This window comes from Orycteropus afer, unplaced genomic scaffold, assembly GCF_000298275.1.
Source record: "Orycteropus afer afer isolate SDZICR_OR568_19922 unplaced genomic scaffold, OryAfe1.0 scaffold00004, whole genome shotgun sequence".
Lineage (NCBI taxonomy): Eukaryota > Metazoa > Chordata > Mammalia > Tubulidentata > Orycteropodidae > Orycteropus > Orycteropus afer.
In genome coordinates, this window is record NW_006921591.1 from 28398047 (window position 1) to 28416177 (window position 18131).

The 18131-nt window shown below is 37.6% G+C and overlaps 1 protein-coding gene across 1 annotated transcript in view; it reads left to right on the forward strand.

Annotated features, from left to right (window-relative positions):
* Positions 1-18131, forward strand: part of CNTNAP5 (contactin associated protein family member 5) — a 1495600-nt gene that overhangs the window by 1300348 nt on the left and 177121 nt on the right. The gene's annotated exons all lie outside the window — the stretch shown is intronic.

The window sequence follows — 18131 nt, forward strand, 5'->3', positions numbered from 1 at the left end:
ATATATATATATATATATATATGTATTCATAACATGCACTGTCTGCATTTGTGTTTGCACACAACTTGCAGGGAATAATGATGAACTGAAAACACTTTATATTTCAAGTAAATTGACTCAAGGGAATCAGGGATAAGGAGGAATCCAGAGAGGAAGCATCTTCAAAGTGAAAAATTCAACAACTGCTTGTCATGGCTGAGCTGACCTTAGAACACTGTCACCATTGCCATTTTCTCACTGAGACTCCTCAAAGTTGCATATTGTCTGCTGCCACCCTCCCTGACACCAGTGTGTGCTCCAGCTCCTGCAAGGAGCAGGAGTTCTGATAAACAGCTCTAATAGGCTGGGCTTGGACTTACTAAGCCCTATCTACTCCAGACTCAGGGCTTATTTCAAGCAACACTTTGCTGGTTTTGAATAACAAAAACAGCAATAAGATCTCATATTTCACATACTTCATTTTGGTCGGTTCATTCCCTACATTTCTGATAATATTTTACAGTCTGAGCATGTGGCCATCATTTGTTTCACAGTAATGTGGTTATGACTCACTGTAACCTCCAGAAGACTATCAAGACAAATGACTTCTCCAGTATCAAACAATTAGTCTCAGGTGCCAGCGGAGGGGCTGAGTGGGAGAAATACAGAAACAAAGAGTAGAGCTGTTTCTTAGTAACATAGTGCTGCTGTAACAGAAATACCTCAAAGTGCTGTCTTCAAAGAATAAATGTTTATTTTCTGATAATTCAGGAATCTAGAAGTCTGGATTAACAGCATGGTTCTCCTAGTAGCTACCGGCAAACTTTGGCATTCCTGAGTTTATAGATGTACCTCTCTATGCTATCAGTCTTCCTTTTCCATTTGTGTATGTCTCTGGGTTCATTTTGGTCTTTTTATAACTCAGAAGTGATTAGTTTTAGGATCCACACAATAATGGTTTGACTTTATTAACATAAAAGAAAACACCTATTTCCAACAGGATTACATACACAAATACAAGGGCTAGAAATATAACCTATATTTTTTGGGGAAATATTTAATACATAGAAAACTGGAACCAGATAATCATTCTGGTTTCTCTTCTCCTAGCTCTGTGTGTGCCTTATTTTGAGGTGTGTTTATAAGTCATTGAAGGCCAAATAAGATTATACAAATGGCTGTGCTTTGTCATCTGTAAAGCACAACACTTATTTCTTATTGAAAATTATAATATGGATTATCTGCATATCTGAGATGTCAGAGTATGACTGTGCAGAGCAGGATTCAGGACATTTGGAATTAAAATTCAGTACCAGGGAATTTGAAAACTGCCCTTTGCCTGGAGGCTGTACTCTTCATAGTAAGGAACTTAGAGTGTTGAAGGAGAAATAGTAGGCTTCAGTGTTCACTGTGGCACATTAGCTAGCTGACACTAGGAACTGACACCAGATTTTCATCCACAAAAGCATGAAAATGAATATACTTAAGAATGCCTTTACCAAATTTCCTCTAACACTGGCTTTACGGGAATTTTTCTGACATATTTTTTAAAAAGACAGAGAAAGAGAGAAGGAGGACTATTAAACACTGAGACAAAAGGGAGGGCACATGTGTGTGATGAATGAAGAGCCCTGGTCACTACAAAGCTAAACTTCGCAAGACACAAGGGGAAGGAATAGTTGAATTCTGGGAAAACTCTCCACCTCATCCTCAACCTCAGTTTCTCTAGCTGGGGAGCTGGATACACAGAACAAATCAATGTCAAAGAAACACAAAACAGAGAGAGCCACAGCTTTGAAGTTAGTCTTCCAAGACCCAGGAGGCTTTGTATTACACTATACAAAATGAGTATAGAAATCAGGAGGATACTATGAAAATAAGGCTAACAGAAAAGAACATCTCTGGAGGTCGGAAGATGGCATCATACAGATAATATGCACAATCACTCCCTCTTCCATATGAAACCCAGAACAACTAGGTAAAGCAGATACAAATAAAGATACTGGAGTTATAAGCAGCTAAGGAGATACAGCATTAGATCTAGTGAAGGCAAAGAAAGAGAGTAGTCTAAATGACTGGGAAAAAAAGGGAGGCCCACCCAGCCAGCACAGGCAGAGACAAAAGATGTCAAGGAAGAGGCAAGGTAGGAAAGAAGGAAGAAGGAAAAGAAAAAAGAAAAAAAAGAAAAAAGAAACACCACGGAGTCCACAGGCACTGGGGACTCAAAATAGCCTCATCCGCAATTTTACAAGGTGAGCTGGAATTTGAAGATCTTATGGGGAAACGGATTGGGACCTCCCTTGGCTTGGGCTGCTATGGAACCTGGAGTGGGAGAAAGGGATGATATATTCCCTCTGAGTTGGTGGATCCCCCAAGCTGGTGCAAGTCTGTGGGTTTGGGGCCATCTCCTGGAAATCCTTTGTGATCTGGATTGAATCTCTATGCTGAGTTTTTGTGGTTTGTTGGTCCATGGGGGGGGGGCAATATTCTCTCCGTTGGGACTACTTCTGGATTTGAAACTGCTGGTCATCCTCAACAGAGGCTCCCAAAGGACCAGAGCTGCCCTACCCATGCCTGACTGAATTGTCTCACCTGAAGTCGAAAACTCCTTCGGCCTTTCTATCCTGGGGTTCCTTTCTGGCATTTTTTTTTTCTCTTTTTCCTTTTCTCCCTGCCTTGTGCAATGGGAAAATTATACTAAGCCTCCACTTGACAACTGTAGCTACCACACTGAACACCTCACCTAATAGACTGGTAGCACCGATAGCACCTGCACCAAAGGATCAGTGACACATGGTGGACAACATCTGTTCATCCTAATACCAAATCCTATTCTCAACAAACAGAGACCTGCACACACATCCCCACCAGTGATTACACTAACACAGAGAGAGCTGGAGAATGACTCATTACAGCTCAGTTAATAACCTAAGAAGTATACTTGCTACACACTCCCAGATACAGTAAAACGTAAAATCAGGGTGAAATAAATCAACACATAGCTAACAAGACAACAACTTCAGAATGTGTAGGAAACAACAGAAAACCTCAAATTAAAAAAAAAAAAAAAAAAAGGACAAGATAACAGAAACACATTCTTTAGTCCAGACTAAAGAATTATGTGTCTTACAGGAAGAACATGCAATAGAACTATATGAGAAGGAATTCTGAAGGTATATATACAGGACTTTCCAAGAATTCATGGAAACCATAAACAGAAACATCGAGAAGACAGACAATACCCTAGAAGAATTCAGGAAAATCATCCAAGAACAAAATAATGATACTCAATTAGAATTCATACAAAAAACAGCAATTAGAAATCCAGAACATGAACACTAAAATTACAGACATAAATAACACAGTGGAAGGACAAAAGACTAGATTAGACGTGGCTGAAGAATGCATTTCTCGGGTAGAAGACAAATTTCTTGGTGCCAGCCTGTATGAAGATAAATCATAACAAAGACCTAAAGGTTATATGGGACAACATGAAAAGAAACAACACATGCCTGATTGGAATACCAGAGCAAGAAGAGGCAAAAAAAAAAAAAAAAAATCCACTGAGAAAACTATCGAAGACTTGATAACAGAAAATTTCATTAAGGATATTAAATTCCTTAATATCATTAAGGAAGAAAAGATATTCATTCAAGAAGCTCAATGAAATCCATACAGGATAGATCCCAAGAGAAAGTCACCAAGATATATCATAATCAAACTCTCCAAAACCAAAGACAAAGAAAACATCTTGGGAGCAGCTCAGGAAAAATGAAATGCCACCTACAATGGACAACCAATAAGACTAAGCTCTGATTTCTCAGCAGAAACCATGCAGGCAAGAAGGCAGTGGGATGGTGTGGTAGTTAAGTTTGTGTGTCAACTTGGTGAGGCCTAGTTGAGTGGCTGGGCAGTTGGATATAGTTAGTATTCCCCATGATGAGACTGGTAATCAACTCTAGGGTGGAATCTACTGTGAATAGCTGTGTAGGGATGTGGTCTGCTTCCTGTATATAAGGAGAAGCCTTGAGGAAAGGTCTAGCTTATGGCACATTTGAACCCTGCATAAATCCGAGTTGTTGTTCAGAAGCCTGCCATGCTCTGCCGATCTTGAGACTTTTAATAGACTTGAATTAATGGCCCACTGGTTCTAACCCATCAGCCACCTCTCAGAAGGAAGGTTGGGCAATCTACTTCCATAGTGATACCACCTTGGAAACTCAAGGAGGGGTTGCTATAAGTCGGGTCTGACAGGATGGCAGTGTGTTTGGTTTGGTTTGGTAGTATTGGGACTCTGCCATTCCACTTCTTGACCTTGGGTTTGTCAGCCTTGACAACCTGCAGTTGAGTGAAGAAAAGCCTCCAATATCAGTGGGCCAGGATCAGGAAGCAGAGCTGAAGCCCAAGGCTGAGGGGCTTTCACCCAGCCCCCAGAGCCTGACACTTTGAATTTGGACTTAAAACCTCCAAACTGTAAGAGAATAAACTGTTTGTTCAAACCACCCCATTTGTGGTATATTCCTATCAGAGTGGCACTAGGTAACCAGAACAGATGGTATATATAAAACCCTGAAGGAAAAGAATTTCCAACCAAGATGTATATATCTAGCCAAATTGTCCCTCAAATATGAGGGTGAAATCAAGACATTCTCAGACAAACAGAAATTAAGGGAGTTTGTGAAAACTAGACCAACTCTACAAAAAAGGAAAAAAGGAATCCTTCCAATAGACAAAACACAACAGAGAACAGCAAATTAAAATCAAGATACTTGACACCACCACCTAGAGACTAATCCAGAAAAAGATTCTCAAAATAAGCTCATAACAAATGTACACAGAGAAATAAAGAAGTCAATCTGTTGATGATACCAGCAACAAAGCAAATAGAGAGAATAATAATTTTAATTATAAAACTTCCAAATGGAGAGGAAGACAGGCCTATGACATTATAGAAAGACTGTTTCAAATATGAGGAGATTAGGATTTACTTAAGGGTAACCACAAAGATAATTAACAATCCTTCTAAGCAAACTCAGAAAAAAGAAACACATAAGGGCATAGTAAGCACAAAACCAACAATAATGAAGAAAAGAAAAAAAAAAAATACTTGATAACAAAATGAACTGAGCACAGAAAAATGGTTGGAACAAGGAATTCAACAACAACATAACAAAAAACACAATAGAATGACAGCAATAAATTCATACCTATCACTAATTGCACTCAATGTGAATGGACTAAATGCATCAGTCAAGAGAAAGAGAGTGGCAGATTGGATAAGAAAAGAAAACCCATTGATATGCTGCATACAAGAGATACACCTTAGATGCAAAGACAAAAAACAAATTAAAAATTAAGGGGTGGAAAAAAATATACCAAACTAATGGCAATAAAAAAGAGCAGAAGTGGCAATACTAATTTCTGATAAAATAGACTTCAAGGTGAAGCCAGCATAAGGGACAAAGAAGGACACTAGATGATGCTAAAAGGGTCAATCAACCAAGAGAACATCACCATAATAAATATGTGTGCACCCAATGAAAAAGTTCCAAAATACATGAAGTAAATATTATCTGAACTGAAAAGAAAAGTAGATAACTCTACAATAGTAGTGGAAGACTTTAACACACCACTTTCTAGGAGGGACAGAACAACTAGAAAAAAACTCAACAAAGATATACAATAACTCAACAATGTAATCAACAACTTGACCTCAAAGACATATATACAGAGCACTCCACCCAATAAAAACACAGCACACATTCATCTCCAGTGCACGTGGATTATTCTCCAAAATAGACAACATGTTAGGACACAAAACAAACCTCAATAAATTAAAAACAAATACTACAAAGCATCTTCTCAGATCACAATGCTATAAATTTAGAAATCAATAATAGAATAAACAAGGGGGGAAAAATCAAATATTTAAAAACTGAATAACAGAGTGGTGAAAAACTACTATGTAACAGAAAAAATAAAAGGTAAAATTCAAAAAAAAAAAAAAAAAATCCTGGAAACAAATGAAAAAGAAGATACAACTTACCAAACTTATGGGACACAGAGAAAACAGTACTCAGAAGTCAATATATAACAATAAAGGCACAAATCAAAAAATAAGAAAGAATCAAAACCAACACTTGTAATAATTAAGGTTGTGTGTCAGTTTGGCTGGGCATTGTTGAGTGACTGGGCAGTTGGTGGTAGTTATTCCCCAGGATAAGAGTGACAATCATCTCCATGGTGGGATCTACCACAAGCAGCTGAGTAGCTGCTTTAGGGTTGTGGTCTGCTTCCTGAATATAGGAAACAGCTTTGGGAATGGTCTCTAGTTCTATAGCATGCTTGAATCCTGCATGTAGCCAAGTCATTTTTCAGCAGCCTGCCATGCTTTGCCAATCTTGAGACTTTCAATGGACTTGAATTAGTGGCCTGATGTGTTGTTTGGTAATATTGGAACTCTGCCTTTTTACTTGTCAACCTTGGGTTTGTCAACTTCAGCAGCTAGCAGGTGTCTGAGTGAAGAAAAGCCTCCAACTTCAATGGGTTGTGTGCAAGAGGCAGAGCTGAAGCCCAAGGTTGAGGAGTTTTCACCCAGACCTTGGAGCCTGGCACCTGGAACTTGGACTTGTACCATCTAAAACTGTAAGAGAATAAACTCCTATTTGTTAAAGCCATCCCATTTGTGGTATATTCTGTCAGAGCAGAACACTTTAACTTAACAACTCCAGCAATTAGAAAAAAAAAAAAAAAAAAAAAAAAAAAGAAATGTACAGTACAAGAAGTAAGGAAATAATAAATATCAGAGCAGATATAAAACAAAGCAGAAAACAAAACAAAACAAAAATAATAGAGAAAATCGACAATACAAGAAGCCAGTTCTTCAAAAAGATTAACAAAATTGACAAACCACTGGCAAATATAACAATGTAAAAGAAAGAGAATATGCAAATAATGTGGATAATAAATGAAAAGGGTGACATTACAACATAACCAACTGAAATAAAAAAGATAATAACACAATATTATGAAGAACTGTACTCTGATAGATTTGAAAACCTAGATGAGATGGACAAGTTTTTAGAAACGCAAGACCTACTAAACTGTTCCAGTCAGAGATAGAATACTTAAACAGACACACAACTAAAGAAGAAATTGAACAGGTCATGATAAAACTCCACAAAAAAAGTTCTGGCCCAGACAGCTTCACTGGAGAATTCTATCAAACGTTCAGGGAAGAGTTGACCCCTATGCTACTCAAAATATTCCAGAACATAGCCAAAGATAGAATCCTCCCAAATTCATTCTATAAAGCAAGCATAACACAGTTACCAAAACCAGGGAAAGACACCACTAAAAAGGAAAGCTACAGACCAATACTCCTCATGAATATAGATGCAAAAATCTTCTGCTAAATTCTAGCCAACAGAATCCAACAGCATATTAAAAAAAATAATGCATCATGACCAAGTGAGATTCATACCAGGTATGCAAGGATGGTTCAATATCAGAAAAACAATAGATGTACTCCAACATAAACAAAAGAAAAGAAAAGATCTATATGATCATATCAATCAGTGCAGGAAAGCATTTGACAAAATCCAAAACACATTTCTGTTCAAAACTCTCAGCAAAATAGAAATAGAGGAGAAAATCCTCAACATAATAAAAGGCATATACACAAAACCAACAGCCAACATTATTTTTAATGGAGAAAGACTCAAAGTATTCCCCTTGCAAATGAAAACCAGACAAGGATGCCCTCTATCACCATTTCTATTCAACATTGTATTGGAAGTCCTAGCTAGGGCAATAAGACAAGAAAGAGAAATAAAAGTCACCCAAATTGGCAAAGAAGAATAAGCTATTTCTATTTGCAGATGACATAATCCTATACATAGAAAACCCAAAAGACTCAGAAAAAAATTACTAGAACTAATAGAAAGTTTCAGGAAAGTGCCAGGATACAAGGTCAGCATACAAAAATCAGTTGGATTCCTCTACATCAACAAAAAGACCTCTGAAAGGGAAATAAGGAAAAAAAAAAAAAAACATATCCAATAGCTACTAGAAAGATAGAATATTTAGGATGAAATATTATCAGGGTAAACAAAACACTTATGCAAAGAAAACTACAAAACAGTACTGCAAAAAAAAAAAAAAAAAACAACTACAAGGGATCTACATAAATGGAAGAACATGTCTTGTTCATGGATAACCAAACCAAACCAAACTCATTGTCATCAAGTCAGATCCAACTCATAGCAACCCCTCCTTGGGTTTCCCAAGCATTATCACTACAGAAGTAGATTGCCCAATCTTCCTTCCAAGGAGTGGCTGGTGGGTTTAAACCACCAGCCTTCTGGTTAGCAGTCAAATGCCTTAGACATTATGCCACCAGAGCTCCCCCTGTTCATGGATAGGAACACTGAATATTGTGAAAATGTCAATACTACCAAAAGCAGTCAATACATTCAATACAATCCCAATCCAGATTCAAGAACATGGAAAAACCATTCACTAAATTCATATAGGGAGCTCTGGTAGCGTAGTGGCTAAGACACTTGCCTGCTAACCAGACGGCTGGCGGTTCAAACCCACCAGCCACTCCTTGGAAGGAAGGTTGGGCAATCCTACTTCCGTAGTGATACTGCCTCGGAAACCCAAGGAGGGGTCACTATGAGTCGGGGCCGACTCGACAGCACATAACAACAACAACAACATATTCATATGGAAAGGAAAGAAGCCTTATAAAAGCAGAGCACTGGTAAAGAAGAAGAACAAAGTAGGTGGTCTCACACTTCTGGACTTCAAAACCTATTATACAGACAAAGAAGTCAAAACAGTATGGTATTGGTACAATGATAGAGACATAGATCAATAGAACAGAATTGAAAATTCAGAAATAGACCCATCCATGTTTGGACAGCTGATCTTTGACAAAGGTCCTAAACCAGTTAAATGGGGGAGGGATAGATTCTTTAACAAATGGTGCTGGCAACATTGGATATCCACTTGTAGAAAAATTAAACAAGATCCATACCTCATCCCACACAGAAAACTAACTCAAATTGGATCAAAACTATAAAGCTTTATCAGAAAGAAATAGGGCTAAATCTAGCAGCCCTAATTTATTATATAAATAGAATATCAAAGGTTTATTGCAATTTGGGTGGAAGTTTACAGAGCAAATTCATTTTCCATGCAGCAGTTCAAAGACACTGTCTCATGATATTGACTGCAACTTCTCACAATGCAACAGATCTCTGCCCACTTCCTCCCCATAGTTACTTCTTCCCTCTGTCCTTCCCTCCCATGCACTCCTGCTCCCTGAGATGTCTCCCTGTGCATACACAGCCCTTCTATTCTCCCATGATTGATCTCTCCAAGGAGTGTATCTACCTAATGTAAATGTTCAGCTCATATGCCTCTTTTGTTTCTACTGGAAGCCTCAGGAGTGGGTTCAATTACAGACCTGAAACAGGGGCCATAGTCTCAAGAGTTCCACCAAACTCTATCAGACCAGAAAACATGGTTTTTCTTTTTTCTTTTTTATGATTTTGAGTTTTGTCCCACATTGTTCTCCCATTCTATCCAGGGTCTCCTACATAGATAACCCTCCAAATGGTTGACAGTGGTAGCCAGGTGCCATCCAGTTCTTCTGTTCTCATAGTTGAAGTGAAAGAATGGGACGGTCATGCACTTGCCTAAAGTCTCAGGATGAGTAGCCGGCAGAGCCTACAAATAGGCTGAGGATTGCATGGCGTACAAGTCCCTTGGACTAATTGTTTCCATGAGTCTTTGGTTTTCTTCATTCTTCTTTTCTCTATAGAAGGAGAGACCCATTGTTATACCTAGAGGGCCACTTGCAAGCTTTTAAGACCCCAGTTGCTGCTCACCAAAGTAGGATGTGGAACAATGATTTTATGTAGTATATTAAGCCAGTTGAGCTTGATGTTCCCTGTGACCATTGTCCCAAGACCACAGGTCCAACAACTGGTTCCCTCTGGGTAGCTGGCTGTGGCCAAGAAGTGATTACAACCTTGTCCCTTGTCAGCTCTATTATACACTTGGGGATTCTTACAGAATATACAAATACACTTGTAGAGACATTGTATGTCAACTCTATACATGGTCATGGGCACACTCCCCTTTGCATAGACATACCTAATCATTCAGCCTGTCCAGCCATCTATCCACCCATAGATCACTGACAAGGCAGTACTGTATGTGCAAAAGGGTTCATCCTTGTTGTCTGTACCTCCCATGTACCTCTCTATGTCTTCCTCTTCTTCAATGCCACCATGTTGATCACTCACATTTGGTACATTACCCTTCCCTTCACCCAAATCAATACTTGTCTCTACCTGTGTAACAGTTTTCCCCCCCTCCTCTCCCAACAGAGTAACCAACAAAGGAAATTTCCTTCCATATATAAATCTTTCCTTGATTTTTCGCAATAACAAACTAATACAATATCTGTCCTTCTGTGATTGACTTATTTCACTCAGTATGATGTCCTTCAAGTTCATCCACATTATGGGGTGTTTTGCAAATTCTGTAATTCTTTAGGGTTGCATAGTATTTCATTGTGTGCATGTACCATACTTTGGTTATCCGTTCTTCTGTTGATGGGCACCTAGCTTGTTTTCATCTTTTGCTATTGTAAATAGGGCTGTGATGGACATGGGTGTGCATATATCTGTTCTTGTCCTGATTCTCACTTCTTTAGTATATATACCTAGTAATGGAATTGCTGGGTCAAATGATATTTCTAATTCCAACTTTTTAAAGAGTCACCATACTGCTTTCCATAATGGTTGTATCATTTGATAATCCCACTAGCAGTGTATGAGAGTCCAATCTCACTTCATCCTTGCCAATATGTGTTTTTTTCTCTCTTGTTGAACTTTGCTACTAGTGCTGGGGCAAGATGTTCTGATTTGAATCTCTCTAATGGCTAATGATTGTGAACATTTCTTCATGTTTTTTGGCCACCTGAATATCCTCTTTGGTGAAGTGTCTATTCATGTCTTCTGCCTGTTACTAAATTGGATTATTTGTCTTTTTGTTGTTTAGTTGTTGGAGTTTTTATAAATTTGAGACATAAGCCCTTGAGAGATAAGGTGTTGGCAAATATTTTTTTTTTCCCAATCTGTAGGTTCTCTTTTTATTCTTTTGGAGAAGTTTTTGGAAGCACACAAAAATTTAATTTTTAGAAGGTCTCAGTCATCTAGTTGATCATCTGCTGTTTGTGCATTTTGGCTTGGGCTTGATAGTCTATTTATGCCATTAATTAGGGCTCCTAAATTTGCCCTGCTTTTTCCTTGAGGATATTTACTCTTTAGGTTTCACATTTACGCCTTTGATCCATCTGGAGTTAGTTTTTGTGTATGGTATGAGGTACAGATCTTGTTTAATTTTTCTGCAATTGATATCCACTTTTGTCAGCACCATTTGTGAAACAGACAATCTGGTCCCCATTTAACAGATTTCAGCCCTTTGTCAAAGATCAGCTGACCATAGATTGATGGATCTATTTCTGTGTTCTACATTCTATTCCACTGATCTTTGTGTCTGTCATACCAATACTAGGCATTTTAACTCCTGTGGCTGTATAGTAGGCTTTGAGATCCACGATTGTGAGATTTCCTACTTTATTCTTCTTCAACCATGCTTTGCTTATTCAAGGTCTCTTTCCTTTCCATATAAAGTTAGCGATTAGTTCTTCCATATCTTTAAAGAATGTTGATAGGATCTGGACTGGGATTGCATTGAATGTATAGATTGCTTTGGGTAGAACTGACATTTTCACAATGTTCAGTCTTCTTATCCATGAGCATGGTATGTTCTTTCATTTATATAGATCTCTTATGGTTTCTTGAAGTAGTCTTTAGTAGTTTTCTTTGTACAGCACATTTATGTCCCTGGTGATTTATTCCCAAGTATATTATTTATATTATTATTTTGCTAGCTCTTATAAATGATATTGATTTCCTTATTTCTTTTTCAGCAGTCTCTTTCCTGATGTAGAGGAATCCAACTGAATTTTGGATGTTGGTCTTGTGTCCTGCCACTATGCTAAATCTCTCAATTACTTCCAGTAGTTTTTTGACTGAGTCTGTTGGGTTTTCTAGGCATAGGATCATATCATCAGCAAATAGGAATAGTTTTACTTCTTTCTTACCAATTTGGATACCTTTGATTTCCCTTTCTTGACTTATTGCACTGGCTCACTCACTGCCATTGAGTCAGATAAGACTCATAGCAGCCCCTCCTTGGATTTCTGAGAACATATCACTACAGAAGTAGATTGCCCAACCTTTCTTCTGAGGAGTGGTAGTGGGTTTGAACTGCCAGCCTTCTGCTTAGCATTCAAATGCCTTAGCACTATGCCACCAGAGCTTCTATTGAATTGCCTAAAGCTTCCAACAGAATGTTGAAAGAAGTGGGGATAGTAGGGATGCTTGGCTGGTTCCTGCTTGCAAGGTGATTAGTTTCAGTCTCTCTCCATTGAAAATAATGCTGACTGTAAGTTTTGCATGTTGTTGTTGTTGTTATGTGCCATCGAGTTGGACCCGACTCATAGTGACCCCTCCTTGGGTTGCCAAGGCAGTACCACTATGGAAGCAGATTGCCCCAGTCCTTCCTAGTATCCTGATATCATCTTTTTTATTTCAGTTGCTTGTGTTGTGATGTTGCCTATTTTACTTCTTATTTGTGTTATTTGTATTCTCTCCCATTTTTCCTTTGTTAAATTTGCCAGTGGTTTTTCAATTTTATTAATATTTTCCAAAAAACATCTAATCTTGTTGATTTTTTTCTATCATCTTTCTATTTTTGTTTAATTGATTTCTGCTTGAATCTTTATTATTTCCTTTCTACTGGTAACTATAGGCTTCTCTTGCTGTTCTTTCTCTAATTTTTGGAGATGTTGGTTTAAAGTGTTGATTTTGGTTCCTTCTTTTGTTTTGATGTGTGCATTTATTGCTATATATTGGCCTCTGATCACTACTTTTGTTGTGTCTCAAAGATTTTGGTATGTTGTGTTTTTATTCTCATTTGATTCAAGGAATTTTCTAATTTCAGTTTTTAGTTCTTCTATTATCCAGTTTCTTATGGAGGGTGTTGCTCAGTTTCCATATGTTTACTCTTTTTCCATTCGTCTTCTTATTGTTGATTTCTAATTTTGTAACATTGTGATCTGAGAAGATGCTTTGCAGTATTTCATGTTTTAAAATTTATTAAGGTTATTTTATGGCCTAACATATGGTCTATCATGAAGAATGTTCCATGTACACTGAAAAAGAATGTATATTGTGCTGTTGTTGGGTGAAGTGCTCCGTAGATATCTATAAAGACACATTAGTGGATTGTGTAGTTTAGCTCTTCTGAATCTATGTTGAGTTTCTTTTCAGTTATTCTATCTTTGATTGAAAGTGGTATATTAAAGTCTCCTACTATGTCTGTGGGAGCTCTGATAGCATAGTGCCTAAGGCACTTGACTGCTAACCAGAAGGCTGGAGGTTCAAACCCACCAGCCACTCTTTGGAAGGAAGATGGGGCAATTACTTCCATAGTGATACTGCCTCGGAAACCCAAGGAGAGGTCACTATGAGTCAGGTCCGACTAGATGGCACATAACAACAACAACAACAACAACTATGTCTCTGGAGTCATCTATTTGTCTTTTCAATTCTGTTAAAATCTGATTTATGTATTTTGGGGCTCTTTCATTAGGTCCATAGATACTTATTATGTTTATAACTTCTTTTTCAATTGATCCTTTAATCATTATATTATTAATGATTAATGTCCTTTCTTGTCTGTTATGGTGGCTCTTATCTTAAAGTCAGTTATATCAGAAATTAATGTTGCCACTCCTGTTCTTTTATGATTGCCATTTGCTTTACATGTCTTTTTCCAACTTTGATTTTCAGTCTATTTTTGTCTTTGTCTCTAAAGTGTGTCTTTTGTAGACAGTATATTGATGGGTTGTGGTTTTTTATCCATTCTACAACTCTCCATCTATCTCTTGAGTGATGCTTTTAATCCATTGACATTCAGGGTGATTATTGACAAGTATGAATTGGTTGCTATCATTCATGATGTTGCTTGTTTCTTTGTTCTACATAATTTTCTGTCCCGAGATCGTTTTGTTTATGAATCATGTTATCATTCCCTTTGTTGCTGTTGCTTTATCATTTGCTAAATATTTATGCTTTTCCCTTTTTTATTATGATGTGAAGGTTTATCATTTTTTCTTTGAGGTTACCCTATAATTTATAATTTTCTCCCCAAGTTTAGAAGAAGTCTTGCAACTTTCTTGTCTTCCTCGTCATTTATAAGTTCTGTACCTACACTATTTTTTCCCTCTTTTTGGTTTGTAGTTGTCCTCATTTGCCAATTGATGTCTCTGTTTGCCTGTTTATAATCTGACAAGCTTATTTTACTTTAGATATATCCATATCTGGGTTGGTTTCTAGGGTATGTCATCATGTGTGTTAATGGTCAGTTGTTGTTTTCTATTACATGTTCTCTGTTCAAAGGACTTCCTTTAGTATCTCATGAAAGGTTGATCTGGTTTTAACAAATTCCCTTAATTTCTATTTATCTGGAAATCTCCTAATTTCACCATCATATTTGATGGAAGATTTTGCTGGGTATATAATTCTTGGTTGGAAATTTTTCTCTTTGGGTGTTTTATATATACCATCCCCTTACACTCTTGCTTGCATGGTTTCTGCTGAGAAATCATAGCTTAGTCTTATTGATTGCCCTTTGTAGGCAACTTTCCATTTTTCCTGTGCTGTTTTCAAGATTCTTTCTTTGTCTTTGATTTTGGTGAGTTTGATTATGATATGTCTTAGTGTTTTATTTTGGGGTCCATCCTGTTTGGGGTTCGTTGCACTTCCTGATTGGATATATTCTCATTTTTCATCCTATCAAGATAATTCTTTTTCAACAAATCTGGGACAATTTTCCCTGTGGTTTTATTTTTCTCCTCCTGTTCTGAAATTCCAATTACATGTAAGTTATTCCTTTTGATGTTATTCCACGTGAATCTTACTTAGGCTTTCTTTATTTTGTTTTGATCCCTTTCAATAAAGTATTCAGGTATTCATCTTCAGTCTAATTAATTATATCTTCCATTGATTTGATTCTACTCTTTGCCCTTTCAATGTTTTATCTATTTCTGAAAATTTAGTACTAATCTTATGGATTTCTATCTGTAGTTTTAGTATCATTTCTAGTTTTTCATTTATTTCATCATTCAGTTTTTGTATTTTCTTCTGAAATTATCCTAGGTTTTTGTCTGTATTTTCCTTAATTTTTTCAGTATTTTCCTTGGTTTGTCTCTCAATCCATTCATGGTACCTAAGTATAATTCTTTTGAGTTCCTTACCAGGGATTTTCAATGCTACTTCTTCCTCAGGGATGTGTTATGGTTCTGTATCCTGCTCCCTTGTTTCTCCTGCTTTTTCTTGCTTCTTTGTATATACTGTGATGGTTTGTTGTCTCTGATGCTTAGTGACTTTTGTATTTATATTTAATTGGTGATTTATGTTGAAGTGATTTGTCCAACATTTTCATTTTCATTTTTTGTTTTTCTTTTTTCTTTCTTTTTTTTTTTTTAATATATCTGAGTAAACAGGATACTGTGCTCCTCTATTCACTAGTTGGTAGCCCTTATGCACTCAACACCTGTCTCCTGGTTGGTGTGATTGATATTAAGAGTGGCTGCACATATCTCTCTTAACTGTTTGTGAAAATCAGTTAAGGGTAAGTCAGGCTTTTATTGGTGGTCATGTATTGTTAGCCAGTTGGTGCAGAAGGAAGTGGTGGATCTCACTGAGTAAGTGAAGCTGCAGGAGTTGTGGTTGTAGTTGAGTCATATGGGCATTGTTGCTGTCTCCCATTCAAGTAGATGAAAATAACAATTAAAAATAAATCAAAAAAGGAAAAACAAGAGGAAAAAAAACCACACATTACATAAACACACAGGAATAATCATCAAAAAGAGAGAGAAAAAAAAGAAGAAAGGAAATAAATGGGAGAAAATATTTAAAGAAATATTTTAAAAAGCTAAACGAAAATGTAGCAAAGCAGCCATCTAGATGCAATGATGGGTCTCTGCTCTTCTAGAGCAAAGAAGAATGAAGAAAACCAAAGATTCATGCAAACAAGGAGTCCTAGCGACTGGTACACCATGAGATCCACAGCCAATATGACTATGAGACCAGAAGAACTAGATGGTGCCTGGTTACCACCGTCAACCATTCAGAGGGGCATCTGTGTAGGGGATCCTGGATAGAGAGAGAGAACAATGTGGAACAAAACTGAAAATCATTTGGAAAAAAAAGCGGGGGGGAGAGACAAGTTTTGCTGGTCTGATAGAGCCTGGTGGTACCACTGAGACTATGGCCCCTAGCTACTCATCAAGTCTAGAATTGAACCCATACCTGTGGCTTCCAGCCAAATAAAAGACAGGCATATGAGTTGAACATATACCTGAGGTAGACATCTTCTTGGAGAGAACAATTATGGGAGAAAGAAGGGCTGTTTATGCACAGGAAGACAGCTCAGAGGGCAGGAGTGTATGGAGGGATGGACACAGGGAAGAGGATACTCTTGGGAGAAAGTGGAAGGGATGGACACAGGGAAGAGGTAACTATTGGGAGGAAGTGGGAGGGGGAGCTGTTGCATTGTGGTAAATTGTAGTCAGTGTCATGAGACAAAGTATATGTGAGCTGTTGTATGGAAAGTGACTTTGCTCTGTAAATTTTCACCCAAATCACACATACAAAAAAAAAAAATAGCCAAAAGAAATATGAGTAGAAAAAGAGGGGAGGGACCTGCAACATCTAGAAAGGGGGAAATAAGATAAAAGATGTAGAGTAGGAAAATATTAAAGAAAAAAAGTGGGACAAAAAAAAAAAAAAAAGGAATGAAGAGAATCACCAAAAAAAAAAAAAAGTGGGAACTAAGATAAGGGAGGAGAGAAAAAGCCAAAAACTGAACCTGGGAAGGGATGAAGAAAGAATAATAACAAAAAGGACACACACACACACACACACACACACACACACACAAAATCCCACAAATTTTAAAACAGACAAAGTGAAAGAAAAATAAAAAAAATCTAAGTGGGGTGGGGCATGGCACCCAGGCTCCATCATAGCACACAGACTGGGGTGGAATTCCTGCCAGCCCAGAAGGTGGGTGGGTGTGAGGGATGGCCACATCTCCGTTCACCAAGAGAGTGTGGGGTATAAGAGTAACTAAGGGGAGTGTTTTACCTTTCTAGTCATCAAGACTCCACAATGTCTGTGCTGTCCACAGAAAGTGGAGCCTATTCTTAGGTCCCTGGAATCTGAGAGAGCCCTGTTGCTTTAAATATCCAAAATGGTCAAATTGCTTGTAAATATTCAAAATGGCTGCATCCCCAGACGGCCTAAAATCCACAGCTTATCTCCTTCTTTGCTGCTTCCCTTTTTATTCACCAGCCACCAGTGCAAACCTGCATGCATCCCTGGCAGCAGGACCAATCTTTAAGCTAATCTTAGGTCCTGCATGACTTGGCAATACATAAGCTGTCTGTTCTGTCAGGATCGCTGACAGTCCGCATCTCTGTATGTCTCTTTTCACCGTCCTCATGCAGGCTTTTCCACCAGTTGGAGTCTAGTGCACTTCTATGTCCTTCCCTTCAATGCTCAGGGCTCCAGGATTATCTTCTGTACCTGTGTTAATTGTTTCCTCTTTTCTTTGTTGAAGAGGTTCTGTGTAGTTTGTCTGCCTATTCCTCCATCTTACTGGAACTCCCTCAAGGCACGTACACTGTTTTAAGACACTGAGTCTGTGGAAATGCATTACACAGCAATAGAAAACCAATAAAGAATCCAGCTCTATCGCTTTCTAGTACAGTGAATTTTGTTAATTTATGTTGCTAAAAGTAAAACAAGCATTTGTATATATTTTTCAACATAATTTTTCTTTGTAATCTATTCTGAACAACAGCTAATTTGGCAAACATAGGTCACTCATTCCATTGTTCTTGGTTTAATAATTTTAAATTTATAGTGATCAATTTCCCTTAAAAAGACATTTTTTAATTGTCCAGATATAAATGAGGTCATAAATGTAAGCAGGTA